Source organism: Mauremys mutica, chromosome 7 (assembly GCF_020497125.1).
Source record: "Mauremys mutica isolate MM-2020 ecotype Southern chromosome 7, ASM2049712v1, whole genome shotgun sequence".
In the NCBI taxonomy this organism is placed as follows: Eukaryota; Metazoa; Chordata; order Testudines; family Geoemydidae; genus Mauremys; species Mauremys mutica.
This window is the reverse complement of record NC_059078.1, coordinates 95,487,468-95,499,463: the sequence shown is the minus strand read 5'-3', so window position 1 is coordinate 95,499,463 and position 11,996 is coordinate 95,487,468.

Genomic DNA, 11,996 nt, shown 5'->3' with positions numbered 1-11,996 from the left:
TTCTATGTTAATGGTTATGCAGTCACCTCTGAATGGGACATTCAAGAGGCCGCCTCACTGCCAGGCAACTGGGGAGCCCAAGCCGCCGAACTCTATGCCCTGGCCCGAGCTTGCCAGTTGGCCGCTGGTAAGACCGTTACCATTTTTACTGATAGCAAGTATGCTTTTACCCTGTACTGGTACCCGCTGCTGAACTACAGTCGTGGGAAAGCCTCGGAGCCACTCTGGTCAAAGGGACCTGGCTTATGCCGGATGGCTGAGCCTGCCTCCCTCGCTCCACATACCCCGTGGCAGTTCGCTGGCACCATGATAAGGGGGGTCACTACGGCACGCACGCCCTTGTGAACACCATCGCTCGCTTTTGGTATGCTCCAGGCATTCAACCCTACTGCCTGTCAATAGTGAAAGCATGCAGCACATGTCAGCGAAATGGACCTGCTCCGCCTCTTAACAAAATTAAGGGTGGAAGACCGCCGCCTGCTGTTCCATTTCAACATCTTCAAATTAACTTTGCAGATATGCCAAAGGCTTTTGGGAAAAAGCACCTCCTTGTTTTGGTTTGCCCTCTGACTTCATGGGTCGAAGCTTTTCCTACTGCTAATTGTACTGCTGCCACAGTGGCGAAGATCCTCCTTAAAGACATTGTACCCCGTTTTGGCATCCCTCTCATACTTGATTCAGATCGCGGACCCCACTTTACTGGTAATGTCCTTGGCCGTTTAGAACAAGGACTGGGCATTTCACACTCCTTTCATACACCCTACCACCCCCAGTCTAGCGGGAAAGTTGAACGTATGAATAGGGAGCTTAAGCTTACATTGGCTAAATACTGTCAGGAAACAGGGTTAAAGTGGCCTCAGGTACTTCCCTTGGTCCTGTTTCACCTTCGTACTCGCCCAACCCGTGTATTGGGATTATCCCCCTTTGAACTGCTCTATGGACACCCCCCTTTCAAAGGCGGGGCGCTACCACGTGCTGATGTTTCACTATTGGGAGGGGATCATATGACCGCGTGCCAGTTTCTCTCCCTACAGGCTCGCCTCCGTACCCTTTGGAAAGCCTCGCAGTTTTCCCAGACCGTGCCGCTGGAAGAACAGATCCACCCGTTCCAACCAGGGGACTTCGTCTGGGCCAAAAAGTTCGTTCGTGGCGACGCCCTCCAGCCGAGGTTTACTGGACCCCACCAGGTTCTTTTAACAACCCAGACTGCAGTGTTCCTGGAAGGACGCAAATCCTGGATCCACCACTCCCACGTCAAGCCAGCCGTAGTGGACCACAGTGACGGACCAGCAGCCCTTGCCACCACTGAGGACACTGCCTCTGACCAGTGGACCAGCTTACCTCTTTCAGACATCAGACTTAAATTGACTCGAAAAAAATAAGAGGACCTTTTATTCTGACAACTGTATGTTTTTTATTATGCCTTTTTAGTTTATTTTCTGCTTATGAAGAATGCTGTGTTTTTGTAAATGACACCTACCCTGACACTTTTCAACGTACCAAACATCTAAGGGAAATGGCTAAGAACTACTCCTCTGGCCAGCCACCTTATGATTGGTGGGGAGCCTTATGGAATTGGCTGCCTGGATTTGGGTGGGTTAAAACCTCTTGGTGGGTATTGTTGGGGCCATAGTAATCCTTATAATACTGTGTTGCTGTATCCAGTGTGTCCCCTCCCTCATAAACTCATGTGGGTCAGTTTATTCTTTTCCTACTTCAGCCAAAGGCCTTACTCTCTTCGAGTTGGCCCAGGCTGAAATTGCCAAGCGGCCCTTGGCTCCTTAAAATGGGGTGTAGCTTTTGGTAAATAGTTATCCCAAAGCTACAAATGGAGGAATGTTGAGTCTGAACTTTTTATGAGTTTAAACTTAATCCAGACTTGATGTCTCTATCTGAAACTTTTAATCAAGGCTCTGACCTGCGAACTACTCATGACACCTCCCCCTCCCAACAAGTAGCCATCTCCTCCTTTGTCTTTTCTAATTTACATTTTAACCTGTTTTATCCTGTAGAATCTTCATTGATTATGCATGACCATTATGATCTGTTAATCACTTTGTTTACTTCTGTGTATAAACATTGATGCTCACCCCTAATAAACTTGCCACACTTACTCCGAAGCTTTTCTCTTAAGCTAAGGATGGTGTGAGCCCGTTGATCAACGAATTGTTGTCTGGTCTCTGACAGATTTCTGAGCCCTATACCAACTCCGCACAAACTCGGGTGCTGGAGAGGTGAGTAGGACTTGCTTTTTACCTAACATAAATAAATTTAAAAAATAACTTACTAATCCATGACTATAGTATTTCTTTGGATTTTTTTATACATGCCTAGTGCAGGATGTCTATATATGCAGTTGGGGGCACCTTCGACTTCATGATGTATAACAGGAAACAGCTCCACCATCATATTTATTATATAATCAATAAAGTGTGTCAGAAAAAACAATTCTGTTTTTCAAAATAAATAAATAAAAAATTGAGGTTTCAGAATTTGTTTTCATTCCACATTGGAACAACAACAACAAAAAACAGAGGGAAAGAGAGAGACCTCAGACAGCCAATATTCCAGTGGTTTGGATGATTCCCCGGTCAAAAAGGGACCAGGCTGCTGACTGGGCTATTAAAAGTCCACTTGGTGGTGCAGCGGGTCCGGCAGGCTCCCTGCCTGGCTCTGCACAGCTCTCAGGAAGCAGCCAGCATATGCCTCCAGCTCCTAGGTCCCTTGCAGGGCCCTTGCAAGGGGATGGGGTAGGCACAGGGCCTAAGGGGACGGGCAGGGCATGGGTGTTCAGTTTTCTGCAATTAGAAAGTTGGCAATCCTATTTAGGGAACAGTTTCAAGTCCCTGCTCTGAATCAGGCAGCAGTGTTTCCGGCAGCCCAAATGAGTGTCCACACCTGAGTCACCAGGGTTATTGGCTATTCTGGGGTCTCTCTCTTGACCTAACAGAGTTTGAGACAAAAGTATTTAATCAAAAGTATTTAATCAAAAAATTCCCAATCAGTGCTAATAATCACTCCACACCAGCATAACCGGCAAAGATAGAATAGCAGAATGCTGTAATGGGATACTGTTACTGTTAACTCTTCGGTGCTCGTTTAGCTTATTTATATGGTGATTTCTGAGGGGAAAATCCTGTTTCCTCCTCTATGGGAGTGGAGTGTTTTCTGGAAGCAGAACTTGTGAGGTTCTGCTGATGTCCCAGCTTGTTTCTGCCTAACTGTGGAGCCCAGCTGGAGAGACTGAGGAGGCTGAATTACTCCTTCCCCACAGACAGAGATTTTCCTTAATGCTTATCCTATTACTGTTTGGCTTTGCTGACATGCGGGAATCATCAATACACTGCTCTGGATTGCCCTTTAAATCAGATACACAGTATTGAATGGACTAACCTGCCATTGCTCCTGCCAGTTGCAGGAACAAAGACTCAACAATATGAGTCTGGAAGCTCACACGAATAAATAAAATAAATAAATCAAGGTGGCCTCCTTACAACACCCTACTACTAATGCCCTCATTAAATGAAACAATTCCATCTGGGTCTGGCTCTGCTGTTCGCCTGGTTCATATTTTGCTAAAAGTTGATAGAAATTATAATTACATTTGCACAATAATAATGTAAACTAATATTACTTGGGTCCTTGGCGTACAGCAGAGATTTCTTTAACCAAGCACACACAGGATCAGCAAGAATCACCTTAATAATCCAACAAGAACACCCAGAATTTTATTTGTAAGGCACACAGGACATTGACTGAAACAAGTTATATTAAAAATCAAACAAAAGACCACCACACAAATACAGAGAGAGACCATTCCTAACATTTTGCAAATAAAACCTTGGGACAGCTGTCCTCCATCAAAACCTAGAAGGTGCTTTCTAGGAACTCATAAGACAGTCCATCCAAGATAGGGGGTGCATACATGTACTTAGTGAGGACACCAACCAGCACACTAGTACCAGCTCAGTGAGTGCAGCTGTAAAGAACCCCATGAAATCTGTTTACACACCAGAAAAATTGTAATCCAGAGGCAAAAGGAATGGGCACATTCTGAAATAAACTAAATTGTGGCTGAGCATTCCATGTCCAGCAAGGTGAATGGAAACAAGATTCTCATTTTGTGAAAAATGTTGAGGTTTTGAAATTTGTTTCCATTACAACAAGGAATGAAACCAAGACCTTTCTCGATACCTTAAATGACTGCTTCTTGGAGCTGCTAGTCCTGGAATCCACAAGAGGAGAAGCAATTCTTGATCTAGTCCTAAGTGGAGCACACAATCTGGTCCAATAAGTGATTATAGCTTGACTGCTTGGTAATAATGACCATAATATAATTAAATTTAACATCCCTGTGTTAGGGAAAACACCACAGAAGCCCAACACTGTAGTATTTAATTTCAAAAAAGGGGACTACACAAAAATGAGGAAGTTAGGGCAGGTCTATTGGGGGTCGATTTATCACGTCTAGCTCGCAAAAGGCGGAAGCGGAGTCGACGGGGGACCTATTCGCATAGCTGAAGTTGCATATCTTAGGTCGAACCCCGCCCCGCCCCGCTAGTGTAGACCTGGGCTTAGTTAAACAGAAATTAAAAGGTACAGTACCAAAAGTGAAATCCCTGACACCATAATAGAGGCTAAACTTAATTGTATGCCCCCAAATTAAAAAACATTGTAAGAAAACCAAAAAAGTGTCGCCATGGCTAAACAACAAAGTAAAAAGCAGTGAGAGGCAAAAAGGCATCCTTTAAAAAGTGGAAGTTAAATCCTACTAAGGAAAATAGAAAGGAGCATAAACTCTGGCAAATGAAGTGTAAAAATATTATTAGGAAGAGTTTGAAAAACAGCTAGACAAAGACTCAAAAAGTAATAGCAAAACTTTTTTTAAATACATCAGAAGTAGGAAGCCTACTAAACAACCAGTGGGGCCACTGGATGATTGAGATGCTAAAGGAGCACTCCAGTATGATAAGGCCATTGCAGAGAAATTGAATGAATTCTTTGCATCGGTCTTCACGGCTGAGGATGTGAGGGAGATTCCCAAATCTGAGCCATTCTTTCTAGGTGACAAATCTAAGGCTAATGTCAGTACCTGGCAAATTAGTTGAAACAATGGTAAAGAATAAAATTATCAGACACATAGAAGAACATAAATTGTTGGGCAAAAGTCAACATGGTTTCTGTAAAGGGAAATCATGTTTTGCTAATCTATTAGAGTTCTTTGAAAGGGTCAACACACATGTGGACAAAGGGGGATCCAGTGGACATAGTGTACTTAGATTTCCAGAAAGCCTTTGACAAGGTCCCTCACCAAAGGCTCTTATGTAAATTAAGTTGTCATGGGATAAGAGGGAAGATCCTTTCATGGATTGATAACTGGTTAAAAGACAGGAAACAAAGGGTAGGAATAAATGGTAAATTTGCAGAATGGAGAGGGGTAACTAGTGGTGTTCCCCAAGGGTCAGTCCTAGGACCAATCCTATTCATAAATGATCTGGAGAAAGGGGTAAAAAGTAAGGTGGCAAAGTATGCAGATGATATTAAACTGCTCAAGATAGTTAAGACCAAAGCAGACTGTGAAGTACTTCAAAAAGATCTCACAAAACTAAGTGATTGGGCAACAAAATGGCAAATGAAATTTAATGTGGATAAATGTAAAGTAATGCACATTGGAAAAAAAAACAACTATACATACAATATGATGGGGACTAATTTAGCTACAAGAAATCAGGAAAGAGATCTTGGAGTCATCGTGGATAGTTCTCTGGAGACGTCCACACAGTGTGTAGCGGCAGTCAAAAAAGCAAACAGGATGTTAGGAATCATTATAAAAGGGATAGAGAATAAGACAGCGAATATCTTATTGCCCTTATATAAATCCATGGTATGCCCACATCTTGAATACTGCGTACAGATGTGGTCTCATCTCAAAAAAGATATACTGGCATTAGAAAAGGTTCACAGAAGGGCAACTAAAATGATTAGGGGTTTGGAACGGGTCCCATATGAGGAGAGATTAAAGAGACTAGGACTTTTCAGCTTGGAAAAGAGGAGACTAAGGGGGGATATGATAGAGTATATAAAATCATGAGTGGTATGGAGAAAGTGAATAAGGAAAAGTTATTTACTTGTTCCCATAATATAAGAACGAAGGCCACCAAATGAAATTAATGGGCAGCAGGTTTAAAACAAATAAAAGGAAGTTCTTCTTCACAAAGCGCACAGTCAACCTGTGGAACTCCTTGCCTGAGGAGGTTGTGAAGGCTAGGACTATAACAGGATTTAAAAGAGAACTAGATAAATTCATGGAGGTTAAGTCCATTAATGGCTATTAGCCAGGATGGGTAAGGAATGGTGTCCCTAGCCTGTTTGTCAGAGGGTGGAGAAGGATGGCAGGAGAGAGATCAATTGATCATTACCTGTTAGGTTCACTCCCTCTGGGACACCTGGCATTGGTCACTGTCGGCAGAGACGATACTGGGCTGGATCGACCTTTTGTCAGACCCAGTATGGCCATTCTTAATGACCAGTGGCAGACAAAAAAGCAAACAGAATGTTGGGAATCGTTAAGAAAGGGGTAGATAATAAGACAGAAAATATCACATTGCCTCTATATAAATCCATGGTACACCCACATCTTAAATATTACGTGTAGATGTGGTCACCCCATCTCAAAAAAGATATATTGGAATTGGAAAAAGTTCAGAAAAGACCAACAAAAATGATTAGGTGTATGGAATGACTTCCGTATGAGGAGAGATTCTAAGACAGACTTTTCAGCTTGAAAAAGAGACAAGAGGGGATATGATTGAGGTTTATAAAATCATGACTGGTGTGGAGAAAGTAAGTAAGTAAATGTTATTTACTCCTTCTTATAATACATGAACCAGGGGTCACCAAATGAAATTAATAGGCAGCAGGTTTAAAACAAACAAAGGAATCATTTTTTCACACAATGCACAGTCAGTCTGTGGAACTCCTTGCCAGAGGATGTTGTGAAAACCAAGACTATAACAGGGTTCAAAAAAGAACTAGTTAAGTTCATGGAGGATAGGTCCATCAATGGCTATTAGCCAGGATGGGCAGGGATGGTGTCCCTAGCCTCTGTGTGCCAGAAGCTGGGAACGGGTGACAGGGGCTTACTTGATGATTACCTGTTCTGTTCATTCTCTCTGGGGTACCTGGCATTGGCCACTGTCAGAAGACAGGATACTAGGCTAGATGGACCTTTGGTCTGACCCAGTATGGCTGTTCTTATGTATGTTCTTATGACCTGTTGATTTGATTTTTTTTGTGTGTGTGGGAAAACACAAGGGCAAGAGAGACCACTGCAAAATACCTAGTGCTTAGGGCACTAACCTGGGAGATCTGTATTCAATTGTCTGGCTCTGGCGTGAATCAGGGAGATCAGGGAATTGCACCTCAGTCGCTCACATTTCCATTACACTATTCTGGGGTGCGGGTATAGAGCTGCCTGCGCAGCAATTCCATCCTAGACCTGAGAAACCTCCTGCTCAAAACTGGAACATTTCTGCAGAAAGTTTTGGTGTTGATGAATTGGCATTTTCTGACAAAGAAAAAGTTACTTCAAAAATTTCCAAGCAAGTCTAAGTGAAGTACAGAGCTACTCCTTCATTCTACAGGAGGAGATGGGTCAGTGAGTATCTAAGCAGCACCAGTTCTGGGCCCATGCCATCACTTACCTAGTTCTGAGAGATGCATGCACTATCCAGGTGACTGACTGACAGAAACATTAAGGTTCTTAGCTCCATTCCCAAGCGGAACTATCATTACTCAGCTGTTAAAACCCATGCTGTAGGGATCTAAAAGACCCTTACTATCCAGGCTACATGAGTATTTCTCAATAAGAGCTGAATAAATAAAACAAGGCATCTTCTACAGATTACTGCCCAAATCTCCCATCCTATAATCTCCTTATATGGCAAAGTTCCCAAAAAACCCACCTCAAAAGACACAAAAACCATTAGACTGCCTGCATACCCACAAAAACTGGACATTCTGACCCTCTTTACAGTACATCTTCCACTTGTTACCACAAAAGCAACTTTACCAATGTTAAAATGTGTGTCCATTTTTTGCCAGTTTAGCTGCACCCTGAGAAATCCTCAGGGTTTAAAAAAAAAAAAGTCAAGGAAGATGAAATTGTTGATCTCTCTTACCACTTTCAAGCAGGAGAAGCAGCAATTCACACACACACACATCCCCTCTGCCTGCATCACCAAGCAGAGAGCTCTTATTACACACTCACGATCAGCATCAGAAACAAAGACACTATGTATTCCCTGCAGATTAGTCTTATTCATAAATAGGTGACAAAACAAAGAAACCACAAACTCACATATACAAGGAACCTTAACTTTGCTTCAGTTCTCTCAGTCCTTCCTTCCGTCTCTAGCTCTCAGGCTGACTCCACCTCAACTGATTCATTGTGGGAAGCATACAACAGTTACAGGTAATCAAAACGCACTCACTACTTAAGAGAAGTAGTTACAATTGCTGTGTGTTGCCAGCACGTAGCAAGTGTGTTTAAGGCAGGGGTGGGCAAACTTTTTGGCCTGAGGGCTGCATTGGGTTTTGCAAATTGTATGGAGGCCTGGTTAGGAGAGGGGTCATGGCCCAGCTCCAACCCCCTATCCGCCCCACCCCCATCCGCTCCCCCCCAGGACCCCTGCCCCATCCACCCCCCCCCCGCTCCCTATCCCCTGACCGCCCCTGGAACCCCCTCCCCTGACTGCCTCCCGCCACCCCATCCAGCTCCTCCTCTTATTCCTTGACTTCCCCCCTGAACTCCCCTGCCCTCTATCCAACCCCCCCTGCTCCCTGCCCCCTTACCGCACTGCCTGGAGCACTGGTGGCTGGTGGTGCTACAGCCGCAGTGCCCGGCTGGAGCCAGCCACGCCATTGCCACCACGCAGCACAAAGACTGGGTCAGGCCGGGCTCTGCAGCTGTGCTGCCTCAGGAGCTCGCGACCCCTCCACCCAGAGCATTGTGCCAGTGGTGCAGTGAGCTGAGGCTGCAGGGGAGGGGAAACAAAGGGGAAGGGGCCAGGAGGTAGCCTTCTGGGCCAGGAGCTCAGGGGCCAGGCAGGAGGGTCCCACGGGCCGGATGTGGCCCGCGGGCTGTAGTTTGCCCACCTGTGGTTTAAGGCCATATTAAATGGTAATGTAAAAGTAAAAACAAAATGATAATGAAATTTGTTTTTCCTTCAGATCATTGGGTGTGTGGAGAGGGGAATACAGTTTGTCCTCTCTTAGCTCCGATTCTTATCAGGCTGACTGCATCAATCTGTTGGGATTTCATGTTGTATATTTTCATATACTGACTTTTGGGATTATTTAAAAAAAATTCTGATTATTTTGTATGGATTTTGCCAAACATTCACTAAGAAATGATGATGTAATTAAAACAAAAATTAAATTAATTCAGAACTGGGGTTTGACTGCGCCATGTTAGGTTGATGAAGATATAAAACAAATGTGAAATTGAGAGTGAAAGTTGATAGCGAGTAACACTCACTGTAATCACTGAAGAAATGTACAGACAAATTTTTCTTAATGTAAAACTGAGAGAAACTAAGATAATTTTATCACTATAATGTTTTAAACCTATTAGGATGACTAGATCACTAAATTACAACTATTTCTATTGATCATTGCTAACTATTTGTATTAGTCACAATTTAATGCAAACAGCAACAACAGCAGCAGCAGCAGCTTCTCAAGGAAACAGACCTTCACTGATTGGTTGAAATAGGGTGAGCAAGTCTAAATTGTAATGGGGAGGTTGGCTTGTAAGTCTTGCCTAAGTGCTCCAGGTAGTTAGGTAGAGATTACAGGCCCTTTATATATTCTGCCCTTCCCCAATATGGGGGGGAAAGAGCCAGAACAACCCCCTACCCATGAACTAATCAATCAAAACATTAAAAGAGGGTTGTCAACATGAACAGGTAGAATAGCCAGGTCCAGGACAGTACTTACTAACTACTTCTCTTCCCTCCTGCCCCGATCTCTCCACTGACTTCTGTTTATCCAGAATAGACAATTTCCCTTTATCTTAACACGCTAACCCACTGTAACTGAGAATCTTCCAGTTGCCAGTAACCTCAAAAAATGAGCCCTGCAGGAAGAGGGGACAGGAAGCAACTCAGCCAATTCTCCAAGGTCCTTGACTGCCATCATAAGCTACCACGAATCATGTGCTGGATTCAATGGGAAAATTAACAATAAAATGTGTTATTTATAGATTATTTTTAACTTTCTACATCTGCTTTCAGTGAAATCCAAGTTAACAAGGTCAAACTTTTTAGTTTTGTTTTTCTGCATTTAAGCTGCTACTCGATTAAAAAAACCAAATCAACCCTCCCCCCACCACCCCAAAAAAACCCTTCACACACACACACACACACACACATGATAGGTAACAAGCATCACAGCAAAATGGTTTGGGTTGAGCATATCATCCTTCTAACAGATCCCTAAAAAACAATGACTCTTCCCACCTCCCCTCAGTTTCTTAAGGTGATTGACCTGAAAACAAGCAGTTACAATGCTTATTGTGCAAATCTTGCTTAAACCTTATTTATGTAATCTAAAATGATTAAGCAAAACCTATATTTAAATGGTTGCTGTTCCAACATGTTTATGGAGATGCCTTCACACATTCTTTACAACACACTAATGAAATATTGCTTCTGGGGAAAAACTCTGATGCAAATCATTATCAAAATGATACATTCATCACAGAAATAATTCTCGCCTGCAAAACAAAGATGCATACCCTTGGATAGACAAAGAGTACAGTTTCTTAAGTGAGGTGAGTTGGATCTGGACAAACATCTCGTGTCCCATATTGTCATTCACAGTCTCCCTGGGCAGCGAAGGCATTTACATATAACAGCCTCTGTGCTCTCTGTTCCATCTACTATCCACATCATAAAAGTCGGTAGCTGTACATGTACAGAACTCACATTTGTCAACTTAACAGCATGTTCACCAGCAAGAATAAAATTCAGCACTTTCTGTTTCAATAAACACAGACTACTTTCAACAAAGCTAGAGGAGAATCTCCCTTGTCTGTAAGAAGTATATCTTCCTAAACTAGCTGCTAGATGGCAAACAATCTAAAATATTTGAATATTCTTGAGTAGAGCTGCTGGAGCATCATTCCTCCTGGAAATCCGTCACCTGATTTTCACAGATGCTGAATATCTAATTTCAACCGGAGATGTGGGCACTCAGCATCTCTGAAAATCATCAACAAAAGTCTTATTCATCATAGGAAACAGCCTAAAAAGGAGAGGAATAGACTTCTGATCCCTTAATGATATTGTTGGCCCTTTTCAACCCTGAGCAGTTAGTCAAGCTTTGGGCCCCAGGGATGTCCCAGTTAGAAGTAGAAATTAATGGAGTCTAGTATTTGCTTTGATGCAGTTCTTTTTTATTTACAATGAATGTACAAAGTTCTGTGTCTCTGAGCGCAGGGGGAATCAAATAGCAGGAAACAACTTTTGCTCACCACACCAAAAGCACTCCTAGCCATCAGCCCAGATACCTCTTCCCAGGGTTCTTCCAGGGCCAGCCACCATGTTTTCAGCTGCCTCTTCAAGCTGTGTTCCCCTTTCCATCTGTTCTTGACTGGTCTCTCTCTCACACACACACACCTCCCAGGCAGGTTCAGGTGGGGCTTTTGCCTTAGGTGGGGCTTATGCTTATAGTTGGAGATATATCTATCTCCTAGAATTGGAACAGACCTTGAAAGGTCATTGAGTCCAGCTATCTGCCTTCACTAGCAGGACCATGTACTGATTTTGCCCCAGATCCCTAAGTGGCCCCATCAAGGACTGAACTCACAACCCTGGGTTTAGCAGGCCAATAGTTATGTTAACTGAAGGGTGAGTTCATAGCTACTAATCTCAATGGGGTTTTATCTTAATCCAAAATATAATTTATTTTTCCTAATGTACATAGAGCACACC